Source organism: Pygocentrus nattereri, chromosome 21 (assembly GCF_015220715.1).
Source record: "Pygocentrus nattereri isolate fPygNat1 chromosome 21, fPygNat1.pri, whole genome shotgun sequence".
Classification (NCBI taxonomy): domain Eukaryota; kingdom Metazoa; phylum Chordata; class Actinopteri; order Characiformes; family Serrasalmidae; genus Pygocentrus; species Pygocentrus nattereri.
In genome coordinates this window covers 31,056,533-31,070,048 of record NC_051231.1, presented here as the reverse complement: position 1 = coordinate 31,070,048, position 13,516 = coordinate 31,056,533, and the positions used below count along the sequence as shown (strand labels likewise).

General features: G+C 42.1%; 1 protein-coding gene across 4 annotated transcripts in view; it reads right to left on the bottom strand.

Moving 5' to 3' along the window:
* sema3fb (sema domain, immunoglobulin domain (Ig), short basic domain, secreted, (semaphorin) 3Fb) overlaps nt 1-13,516 on the bottom strand; it is a 106,145-nt gene that overhangs the window by 37,725 nt on the left and 54,904 nt on the right. The gene's annotated exons all lie outside the window — the stretch shown is intronic.

The following is a 13,516-nucleotide window of genomic DNA, read 5'->3' as shown; positions in this document are numbered from 1 at the left end:
AGATGGCTAGATAGATACTTTTTTATCATAGGAAATGAAAGTCCATTGGCCTAGTGACAACCTGGGACATACACAGCAATACCTTAGCAACCACCTGGGATTACAAAGTAATGGTTTTCCAATACCTTAGCAACCACCTGGGATACAACAGTCCAACAACCATCTTTGAACCTTAGAAACCATCTTTGATTCCACAGCAATGGCCTAGCAACAACCTGAGACAACTCACTTTAGCAACCACCTGAGATAACCAAGCAATGGCCTACCAACACCTCAGCAACCACCTGGGATACAATAGCAACAGCCTAGCAGAACCCTAGCAACCATCTTTGATTCTATAGCATTGGCCTAGCAACAACCTGGGACAACACAGCAACACCTTAGCAACCACTTGGAATTGGAAAATAGTCAACATAAAGGTTTAAGACCATATTTCACAGTGATATTAGAAACTTCAGCCAGTTATATATAAGTTATGAAAGTCTTCTTTTCTGTTTCTAATTGTGTTTTAATTATTTAGGAGACAGGAGAGCTAATTTTATGAAAGACATGTTTGAAAAAAATGTGAATATCTTCTTTGTTTTGGATTGTTTTGTCTTTTTGGCCCCCTGGAGAACAGCTTTGGGCTCCCCTGTCTAGGACGACTTGTCAGGCAGTGTGATGATGTGACTCACACACACTTTGACTGAAACAAAAACAGTACCTGTGTATCTACTCTGTTCTGTTTATAGCACTGGGTCCACAAACGTGTCACGGCGTTTCGCTTCAAAGTACAAGGTTTGTTCAAAATTAGAGGAGAAAAGCACAAAGTGGATTCATGAAATCAACAAAAAACAGCTAAATATACACACCAGAGGAGGAGGAGGAAGAGGAGGAGCCATCCACAAAACACGAAACCATGAAATATAAAAATAGTGCAGTACCGCACCTCAAAACAACAAGCTTGCTTTAAAACCACAGAACTGCTGTTATTAATATCAGTTACAGCCAGTGATTCAGATGCATACTGAATCGAGGGTTAATGCAGCAGCAATTATGATCAGTCTAGATTTGAAAAAAACAAGAAACATAAGGAGTTACAGATATTCACACATGGACACACGCTAGAGGCCATTCAGGCTGAGCAGACGGTCAGCAAGAGCCACTCCTAAAACAAGCAGAACCTGAGGGGATGGTGATGGACGAGAGAGAGAAACACAAATAATCTAACTGAAAGACCCCTCCCGACAGCTGTCAATCAAACTCTGAGCTACAAACCGTAGTAATACAGCAGTAACGGTGTTAATCAGTGTGCACCGATAGCACTGGTGTATATTTAGAGTCTCTGAGTGAGGGACTGTGGTAAATACGGATTCACCTTTTGGGGCTGCAGGTCATCAGAGCCGACTTTATTTATAATCTTTATCTCATGGTTGGTGACGACTGGGCGTGGCCAGTAGTGGAATGTTTGTGTGTGTGTGTGTGTGTGTGTGGGTGTGTTTTCTATGTAAACAACTACAGAAGCATCTCTGAGGCGGTTTAGCTACTAAGCTGAATTGACAGCAATGTACTGGATCTAGTGGATCTATCCAACGATGTACTGGACCCAGTGGATCCAACAAATTCCTTCAATAATGCACTGGATGTTTGGACCCACTGGATAGGCAGAAAACCATTCTGGATGTTTGATCCAGTGGATCCACACAACAGTGTACTGGATCGCTAGATCCACGGGGTCCATGCAACTGGATCACTGGATTCACCCGATAATATATAGAATCGTCTGATCCATTACTTTCAAAATACAATGCATTTGGATTACTGGGTCCTTTTAATGATCCAGTTCATTTTATCAACTGGAGTCATACATCTGAGTTACTGGATCCATTGCCGGATTGCACTGGATTGCTGGATCCATTCAATCCAGCTGATTCAATCTTCAGATCAATTGGATCCATCCAACAAAATAATTCACACCTCTAATCCAGATGAATCTTGTAATCTACTGGATTTACTGGAGAATGCACTTGAAAATCTGATGGCTAACTCAATCCAAAGGATCCATAAATCCATGCACTGAATGACTGAATCCACTGTATCTGTTCAATGATGCATGGAATCACTAAATGCATCAGATCCATCCATCCATCCATCCATCCATCCGAAAATCTACTTGATTAATCCAACTGTTAGATCAACCAGATGAATCCAGGAATGTGCTGGATAATTTGATCCACTGAATATATCCAAAAATGCACTGAATCACTGGATCACTGGATGCACTGGATCCATCCAACAAAGCACTGGATCTATAGGATTCATCTAGCTATTTGCAAAATCACTCAATCAAATAGATTCACTCAAAGCAGTGAACCACTGGATCCCATCTCACTCAGTTTAGATTGATCAAACTACTTAACAACCAGTGAGGCCTCAGGGATCCACTGATGTGTTTCAGTTTGCCTGCAGACTCTTTCTACTGCAGATAAATGGATCTGACGGCACTCTGATCTGCAAAACAAACACGTCTCAGGAGAGAAGCTCAACATCAGGCCTTGCTCTCATTATCGCTCCTGTAGAGAAACAGTGTAAAGTGTTAAAGACGGGGGAAAGGGGTTCTCCTACAGCCGCACTGATAAGATAACCGCACTCTGAAGTACAGCGAGAGCAGGAAACCCAACTCCTCCTTCACTTTGACAAGATCCCGGGCCAGATCGCCTACCAGAGCTCCAAACCGCATCTCTGTTCTTCTCACGTCAACAGAATTATTGGGAGAAAGAAATAAAAGGAAAAAAAAAAAACATGGGGAAAAAATGGAAGTTGTCTCTTTTGTTACAAAAACAAACAGCCGAGCAGGAAACCAGCAGCCAAATCACCTCCAGTTTCAGGGCCGAGAACATTAACGGAGCTAACGCTGCCAAACAGCACAGAGCAAGACACTGCACGACTGCCAGAGTGGCTTCAGGGAGAGGGGGAGAGGGGGAGAGAGGGAGAGAGGGATAGATAGAGAGAGAGAGAGAGAGAGAGAGAGAGAAAGAAAGAAGAGAGTTAAAAAGAAATACAGAAATGAAAAAAAGAGAGAGAGGCACAGGGAAAGAAGGAGAGGGAGAAGGAGCAAAAAAGTAAGGATGAGAAAAAGAGAGAGATCAATAGCAAAAGACAGAAAGGGTAAAAAAGGAAAGAAGGAAAATAGAGTGAAAGAGAGAGGGGGGGAGGGGGGGAGAGAGAGAAAGGGAAAGAGGGAAAGACAGACAGAGAGAGAGAGAGAGAGAGAGAGAGAGAGAGAGAGAGAGAGAGAGAGAGAGAGAGAGAGAGAGAGAGAGAGAGAAAAAAAGAGCGGTAGAGAGATAAATTAATAGAAGAGAGAAAAGAGTCATAGAAAGAGAGAGGGAGAGAGAGGGAGAGAGAGAGAGGGGAAGAGAGAGAGAGAGAGAGAGAGAGAGAGAGAGAGAGAGAGAGAGAGAGAGAGAGAGAGAGAGAGAGAGAGACAGAGAGAGAGAGAGAGAGAGAGAGAGAGAGAGAGAGAGAGAGGGAGGGAGAGAGAGAGAGAGAGAGAGAGAGAGAGAGAGAGAGAGAGAGAGAAAGATGGAGATATGAGAGAGAGAGACAGAGAGAGAGAGAGAGAGAGAGAGAGAGAGAGAGAGAGAGAGAGAGAGAGAGAGAGAGAGAGGGGGGGGGGGGGGGGGATTAGGACGTTTGAGTGTAAGCAGGCGCTGTAAAGATAAACTGAAGCTGCTCTCAGGGTCCCTCACAGCATCAGGTGGGGGGGGAGGGGGGGCCTGGTAAGTAGATCACACATTCTGACGGGGTGACACACACACACACACACACACACACACACACACACTAGTCTGCACTATTAACTGAGCTGTTGGAGCTGTGAACAAATCTACAGCAGAGGTCTCACATAGTTACACCACACACACTCATTTACAGCTTCACAGCTGCCACACACACACACACACACACACACACACACACACACGTCCATGTAAGTGAAACTAGAGGACATTCTGAAACGCTAGACGTGAAAAAAACGTTAACGTTGTTTATGCACTAAAGCAACACTGGAAACTCTCACCAGTTAGTTTTAAGATATTCAAAATATATAATTAAATCATTATAATTAAGGCTAACATATCAAAATTGGTGTGAATTATAATTAAGACTACATACAAATACATGATCATTAATATAAAAAACTCAATATTGATCAAATATTTCAACAGCAAACATGTATTGATACTTTATTACAGTTTTAAAAGTCCTGGTCAAATGAAAACTTTAGCACAGCCCACATTTCGTCATTTTTCTTTTCACAATATGTTAAATTTAGCATATTTTATATGAACGTGTCATTTTCCTCTCATACAAACAGACCGAACAAACAGCGACTCTCACTCATTTTACACAGCACAGTAAAGTGCAGGCAGCTGGTCTGCTGAGTGTCCAGTACAGTGCACAGTTCCTGACCCTGCTCTGTATTCCTGTATGATCTTCCGTCAGAACTGGCTGCAGTTTATAACTTTAATGGGCACTTATTTCACTAAAACAGGAAAACAGAGCAGAGAAGAGTGAGCCAAGTTTAAGAAGGGTGCAAGTGTGTTTTGCTGTAACCGTAAACTCAGACCTGCTGCCCATCTGTCTCCCTGATGGTCAGAGAGAATCTGAAGCAGTGGATTTGTGCCATCATCAGAAACATTATATAAAAAGAGCCCTTTATTGACCACTACAAGTTATGAAAGCTGTACATGTTGTACGCAAAGGTTTAAACATCTCCGCTCAAATGACCTGCTGTTGATGTTCTACGTGATAATAACACATCACAGGTAGAATAGAATAGACAAAGGTGAACTGCACTAGAATAGAACAGAATAGAATATACCAGACAAAGGTCAATTACACTAGAATAGAATAGAATAGACAAGGGTTAATTGTACTAGAATAAAATACAATATACCAGACAAGGGCCAAATGTACTAGAATAGAATAGAATAGCATAGAATAGAATAGAATAGACAAGCGTTAATTGCACTAGAATAGAAAAGAACAGAATAGAATATACCAGACAAGTGTCAAGTGTACTAGAACAGAATAGAATAGCATAGAATGGAATAGAATAGAACAGAATAGACCAGAACAGAATAGACCAGACAAGGGTTAATGGCACTAGAATAGAATAGAATATGTGAGACAAGCGTCAAATACACTAGAACAGAATAGAATATAACAGACAAGTCAACTGCAGTAGTATAGAATAGTTTCTATTTATTTGCAGAGTTTAGGATATTTAAATATGTAAAACTTAAAAGCGACCTGTGCAAAAGCTTTACGTTTTACATGTTTCCTTGACTCGAGGTGCACAAACTTCAGCACACAACTATGCATTATGATGTGTGTGTGTGTGTGTGTGTGTGTGTGTGTGTGTGTGTGTGTGTGTGTGTGTGTGTGTGTGTGAGTGAGTGAGTGTGTGTGTGTGTGTGTTGTGCTCAAAGAGAGATGGTGGTGGCCCAGAAGGTTACACGCAATGATGCGCTTGTTCTTATTGTTTATCACCTCAATTTCCTGCAGTGAGAAGATAAGAACCCTCTGAGAAAGCGGCTGATAACACTGACAGGTGTGGGTGTGTGTGTGTGTGTGTGTGTGTGTGTGTGTGTGTGTGTGTGTGTTCAGTCGGTCAGGCTCATACGTTCCTCCGCAGCTCAGCAGCAGTAGATTATCTGGAATGTTCCGGATGCTGCACCTGATCTGTATCTCAGCAGCTGTTTTCATTTGAGGTGAAGAAATCTCCACACCAATCAGATCTCAGCACTGCTTTTAATCGCCCAATCGGGTTTCAGCGCAAAATGAGACGGGGTGTTAACAGCTACAGCTCAGTAGGAGTGTTCCCGCATGTCAAACATCACTCACACACACACACACACACACACACACACACACACACGTTGCGACATTAGTGTTGGCTCTGTTGATCAAAAGCAGCAGAGAAATGACAGCGCGGTGAAAGAATGTTTCTGTAAAGCTCTACAGAAACAGGAAAGACAACAAGAACAGCACGGAGACAAAAGTCTATCAGTCTGCTGCTCTAATTTACACTGGCTCTAACATGTAAGAGCATCACAGACCAGCAGGGGAGAGAACAGACTACAGACTAGACTTACACTCTAGACTAGAATGCACTGGACAAAAGTAGAGTAGACTGGAATAGAATAGACTAGACAAGAGTAGAATAGAACAAAATATACCAGACAAGAGTCAATTACACTAGAATAGAATGGAATAGAATAGACTAGAATAGAATAGACAAGATGAAATGGAACAGAATAAAGCAAAATGAAAATAGAATAGGCAAGAGTAGAATAGAAGGCAAGAATAGGACAACAGTAAAGACTAAAATAGAACTGAACAAACTAGAATATGCAAAAGTAGAATAGAATAGAACAATAGAATACAATACAAATACAATACAAAGCATAGAATAGAACAGAATATAGTAGACTGAAATAGAATAAAATAGAACAGATTAGGCCAAACTGGAATAGAATACAATAGAACAGATTAGGCCAAACTGGAATAGAATACAATAGAACAGACAAGAATAGAGTAGACAAAAGTAGAATACAAGAGAATAGAAGGTGAGAATAGAATAGACCAGACAAGGGTCTATTACACTAGAATAGAATAGAATAGATTAGACTAAACTAGAATAGATTAGACTAAACTAGAATAGATTAGACTAAACTAGAATAGAATAGAAATGACTAAACTAGAGTAGAATAGTATAGATTAGACTAAACTAGAATAGAATAGAAATGACTAAACTAGAGTAGAATAGAATCGAACAGACTAAACTAGAATTGAATAGAACAGAATAGAGTAGAATAGAGTAGAATAGAACAGATGAAGTAAAATAACAGACCGTGTGTTATACAGTGTCAGAAGCCACATCAGCAGGTATCTTGGAGATCATCTAGCAGCTCCACACAGTTTGGGGGAAGTGTGGTGATGCAGGGAGCGCTGTGCTGAATGGAGCCCATCAGCTCTGGCTGATGGGCTTATTTGAGGTTGGGGGGGATAAATTTGATTTTTTTGCCAAGCTGTCACTTTAAGAATCTGTAAGGCCTCCACTCTGATACAGCCGTTTGCTGAGATCTCACAAATCCACCGAGGCCCAGCGTCCAGCTGGCACTACAGTAGGTGCTGAAACCTTTTCCAGGCTGGGCAGAGAGGATAAGGGTAGTGTTGAAAAAGCCTGCATTCCTCTCTGCTCTCCACTCCCTTCAGCTTCACATGGGTTTGTGAGCTCGCGCGTGTATTTCTTTCATTTCTGACTTACATCCTCACTACTACTCCGGGAAAAACGGGAGAAAAAAGCAAACATCTTGTTGCTGTGGAGGCAAACAAATGAAAGCAATACGATCAAAGAACTGTTCAGACAAAAATCATGTTCCCCCCGTTTACCCCCTCAACCCAAAGTAGTCCATCATCCAAAACATGTTTGTTATCTGAAGTTTGCTTCTTTAATTCTGTACTAATATTCTGCAATAATAATAATAATAATAATAATAATAATAATAATAATAATAATAATAATAATACTCCTAAGAAGAGGAAGCAGAAGAAGAGAAATGGTATTATTAGATTTTCTTTCTAGAATTTATAACATAATACAATATATATTTTTTCATATCTTTGTCTCGCCACTCCAGATGTGTTCAGATGTGCGCGGTACTGCAGGTTTGATGCTGTAGGTTAGAATCTAACTTAATTCTTCTGCTCAGTCTGTATCAGCCTCTGTTCAAACACGCCTTCAGACAGACTTCACTCTGACGGAGGGGGTGGGTTTATCTCTGTGTGTGTGTGTGTGTGTGTGTGTGTGTGTGTGTGTGTGTGTGTGTGTGTGTGTTTTCATATCACTCCTTGTCATTTTGCGTCAATGTTTGCTCCATTGCACCTCTTTATCACCCCCCTCCTCCACCACTGTATCACACACACACACACACACACACACATACACACACTCTGTAGTCAGTCACTTCTGACTCATTTTAATGCATAATTTCTATTTACATTGGAAAACAAAAATATAATCACATCTAGTTTTTCATTTTCCCCCCCAACATGTTAAATTCAGCAAATAAACAGAAACAGTGCACTAAAATGTGCAGGGCGTTTTCATATTTACGCGTTATTTTCACCTTCAATATCAACAAAGCATGTAATAACGCTGCACGTGCGGTTTATCTTCATAAAGAGAAAAAAGCCAGACTTGAACCCGCTGGTACAGACCATAAACCATTCTTCTTGTACTACTTATCTGACTCCATTTTAATAGTAACGTAAAAAAAAGACGTGCTGTATTTCTCTCTGACTTAAAGACCAACTCTTCAACTTTTACTTCCCCCAGAGAGACAGACAGGAAGAGCGTAAAAGGACTTTTGGGTCCAAACCAGACCGAATCCAGTCCGACAGGAGCAAACCCACGGCTGAATCGGAGGGCAAAGAGTGATCAGCTGTTTTCCACCCAAACACCAACAGGCTGTGATGCACTTTAAATATTTCCTTTTTCCAGGATGGGGGGGGTTTATGAATAGGCCGGTCTGAATACTGACAGGTGTGTTTAACAGATAGAAGCTCTTCTCCACAGGGGGTCCTCTAAAATCAGGCACATCCGCACCACGGAAAACCCTTTACTATAGCAACACACTCAGAAACAAGCCGTTTTCCACTATGGAAGAAATGAATGGAGTTTTGGGAATGAACTCTGTCATCCTGAAAGACGATCCAAAGCTGCCTCAGGGTGGCGCTGTAACAATCTGGTTTACCCAACTGGTCCTTCATAGCCTAGCAACTCTAATTAAGCCTGAGATCCCTCTGAAAACTTTATAATATGCCACAGCATATCTGTACATTTGAAAACATGCCCAGTTTTCCAAGAGAGTGGAGGAAAGAGTGACGGTTCCTCTCAAACGGAAGACGGAGGAGGATCTGAGTAAGATCTCAGGTAATGAGAGTGAGAGCACATTACCAAACTAGAACAGAGCACGTCCAGAAGAAGAACCGTCAAACCACACGGTTTGTTCCTAATGAAACAACAGTGATGCTGTATCAAGGGAGTTAGAACCACCAATGCTGGAGTATCCGGCCAACATGGGACCCCCCAAACACCAGAGGGCATTCTGCAGAGTGACCTTCAGAGAGTGTTCAGACCAGATTACAGGTTCCATCACTTGTTAGCTACAGTAGCTTCATTGCTCTAGTATAAAAACAAAGAAGCAAACTTCACACACTGAACATGTCTTGGCTTATCAACTAGATACAGGATGAGTAAAAGTGAAGGTACAGAAACATAGAACACACACACACACACACACACACACACACACTCCTCACTACAACACACACACACACATACACACACTCCTCACTACAACACACACACACATACACACACTCCTCACTACAACACACACACACATACACTCCTCACTACAACACACACACTCCTCACTACAACACACACACACACACACACTCCTCACCACAACACACACACACACACACACACACACACTCCTCACCACAACACTCACACACACACACACACACACACACACTCCTCACTACAACACACACACACACACACACACACACACACACACACACACACACACACACACACACACACTCCTCACTACAACACACACACACACACACACACACACACACACACACACACACACACACTCCTCACTACAACACACACACACACTACAGCTGTCAGAGGGAGTGTGCATCAGGCACACACTGACCGGGGTCAGAGGTCTCAAGGTGGCAGCAACTCGAACAGAGATGCAGATTAATCCGGGATAAGCCCTCCAAGGGGTCAAAGGCCATCTGCCCAGGCCTGAGCAGAATCAGCACCCTGGGATTTTCAGGCCAGAGAGGCATTACAGAGATACAGAGATACAGAGACAGAGACAGAGACAGAGACAGAGACAGAGATAGAGAGAGAGAGAGAGAGAGAGAGAGAGAGAGAGAGAGAGAGAGAGAGAGAGAGTGAGAGACAGAGACAGAGAGAGAGAGAGAGAGAGAGAGAGAGAGAGAGAGAGAGAGAAGGAGAGAGAGAGAGAGAGAGAGAGAGAGAGAGAGAGAGAGAGAGAGAGAGAGAGAGAGAGAGAGACACAGAGACAGAGAGACACAGAGACAGAGAGAGAGAGAGAGAGAGAGAGAGAGAGAGAGAGAGAGAGAGAGAGAGAGAGAGAGAGACAGAGAGAGTGAGAGACAGAGACAGAGAGAGAGAGAGAGAGAGAGAGAGAGAGAGAGAGAGAGAGAGAGAGAGAGACAGAGAGAGTGAGAGACAGAGACAGAGAGAGAGAGAGAGAGAGAGAGAGAGAGAGAGAGAGAGAGAGAAGGAGAGAGAGAGAGAGAGAGAGAGAGAGAGAGAGAGAGAGAGACACAGAGACAGAGAGACACAGAGACAGAGAGAGAGAGAGAGAGAGAGAGAGAGAGAGAGAGAGAGAGAGAGAGAGAGAGAGACAGAGAGAGTGAGAGACAGAGACAGAGAGAGAGAGAGAGAGAGAGAGAGAGAGAGAGAGAGAGAGAGAGAGAGAGAGAGAGAGAGAGAGAGAGAGAGAGACAGACAGAGACAGACAGAGACAGATAGAGAGAGAGAAAGAGAAAGAGAGAGACAGACAAAGAGAGACAGAGAGAAAGAGAGAGACAGACAGAGACAGAGAGACAGAGTGAGAGACAGAAAGAGAGACAGAGAGACAGACAGAGACAGAGAGAGAGAGAGAAGGAGTATGTATGACAAAGTGAAAGTGAGAAAGCACATATGAGAGACAGAGACAAAGACAGAGGGTCATATCTTCCTGAACCCAGGGGTCTAACCTCGGCCTAGTCTTTCCAGACCGTCTCCATAGCAACACCACAATCAGCATGAAGCCGTGTCCAGCGGCCAGGGACACTGATGGAATCTGACCTTGTAATATTATTTAGTTTGACTGCTTTTTAAAAGAGCTCATATTCAGAAGACTGAACTACATGCTTCGCTCTTGAGAACTTCACAGTGGTGCTGATGAGAAGTTCATGACTCTGAGATAAAGTTTTGGCCTGAACCTATAAATATATCAATCAATCCGTTCACGGCTGAGAGGTACACGAGGGGCGTTCTAAGACAAAACAGTCCTCAAAGAAAACTGTTTCTCAGACTCGTGCGCAGGGTCACTGGTGGTTTTGGACAGTAAATAAAATCATTTTTATTTGATTTTTTTTTTTTAATCATAAGTTCACAACCTGCTGACAGAGAATACTGATCAAATGTATCTCATTATAATTAAAGACGTCTAATCCTATTAGAATACTTCAGCAAAAGAAAAGTAATAACTCCACTATTATGGGTTATACTGGAGACCTGGATGTGGAGGCCCTGCCTTCCTGAACCTTTACCCCTGAAAGGCTGCCTAACTCTGGGTGCGCCGTGGACCCGGAGCCCCGGGCAGTCTGGAGCTGGACCAGAGAAACCCAAACACTCCAAGCTTGATGAGAATGTATTCTCACGGTCAGTGAAAGCGCATGACGGCTGTTTTATTTAGTGACCCACTCCAAAAAAGCACTCAGAACAGTCTTTGGATGAAGGAAACCTGAATTTTAACATTATTTTCAATTAACGGACTTGCATTTTTTACCGCTTTCGCAATTTAACATGGACCATTTCCTGCAAATCAAAGACTGTGGGTCTCTATTTCCCCTAGTTACTGTATTTCCTTTACACGTCTATACACAATCCACATGGGGAACAGTCCTTCACATTTCCTCTCTACTCCCAAGAGCTGCTGGACAAGGCCTGGACAGAAAAGAAAGTTGTTTTTCTAGAGTGTATTAAAAGAATGCTTGAGTATTTTTGAACCTGACTTCTAGAAGAGGCCTCTGTAGTGTATGCTGGATTGTCAGACATCATAATTTGTCAGATTTCTTTACTTATTTTAAAAAAACAGGACAGTCTGTTGACCAAAGCACCTGCCTGTTTCTACTATGATTTGGGCTTGTTGTTCTTTTCTGTTCATGAGATACAGTTTGTGGTAAACCAAAGTATGTTCCAGAAATTAGGCTGGAAATCCTGCAATCCTGCAACACTCAAAGATTTCCACACACACACACACACACACACACACACACACACACATACACACCTTCTAAGCCACTTCTCTTCCTGGGTCGTGGGAGTGCTGGAGCCTATCCCAGTGGTCACTGGGCAGAAGGCAGAATACACCCTGGACAGGTCGCCACTCCATCGCAGGGCAGCCAGACAGACACAGACAGTCACTCACACCCAGGGGCAATTTAGCACGTCCAATTGGCCTGATTGCATGTCTTTGGACTGCGGGAGGAAACCGGAGAACCCGGAGGAAACCCACGCAGACACGGGGAGAACATGCAAACTCCACACAGAGAGGACCCCGGTCACCCGGCCAGGGAATCAAATTCAGGCCCTTCTTGCTGTGAGGCGACACTGTGCCGCCCCATAAAATGGACCCATTTATTAAAATAAAAAATAACGCGTGTTGGGAGGCACCAAAAAAAACAAAAAAACACTTAAACCAATTAATATTTATAGACATCAATTAACAACAATCAATTAACTTTCACGTCAACATGTCTGGCTCTCATATTCTAAACAAAACTGGCTGTACTAACAAAACATGCTGCTTACTAACGGCTGCGTGACCAAACTGACACTTTGACCTTTGTGAAAAATCGAATATATGTACATATATTTTACAAAACGTCAATAAAATCTGAGATATATTGATATACAGTACTGTGCGAAAGTTTTAGGCATCTGAGCAAATTTAAGTTTCCCTCAGCAGTGAGTTTATCACAATATACATTAGAATAAAGTCGTATTCATAAGTCAAATAAACAGAAAAGCAATAAACAGTAACAAGAATTTCTCGGGTCCATATTTTTCCTGGACACCTTCACAGCCGCCACAGAGACTCGTTAATATCATCAATGACATCATGAGCTCAATTTACTGAGCACTGATTGGTCAAACCAGGAGCTGCTTTTTAACTACATATAATAATATATATTTAAAAAATAATAAATGAATACATTTTCTTTATTCAATATTAACACTTTTCTCAGCAAATAAACACAAACCACACAAAGATTTTGAAAATGTGTCTTGGGTGCCTAAAACTTTCACACAGTGCTGTATTTGTGACATATTTACATACGTTTTAAATTCCTCTTATTAAACATGTTAAACACCATTACATAAACATGTTTACACAACACAATTTTAGACGAACAATAGATTTTAATTGTGAAGGCTAAAAAAAAACGAACTTTCTCTCAAACGGATGCAAATTATATTAATTATTAGATCAACGACCTTTTTTGTTGCAATGCCTGAAACTGTCCAGGCCCTTCTAGAAAGGGGCCCAGCAAAAGTTGTCTTGACCAAATACAAGATCTGTGAGGGTCACTCAAACTCACCTCCTCGTTATTCACCCTTTCATTGTTATTA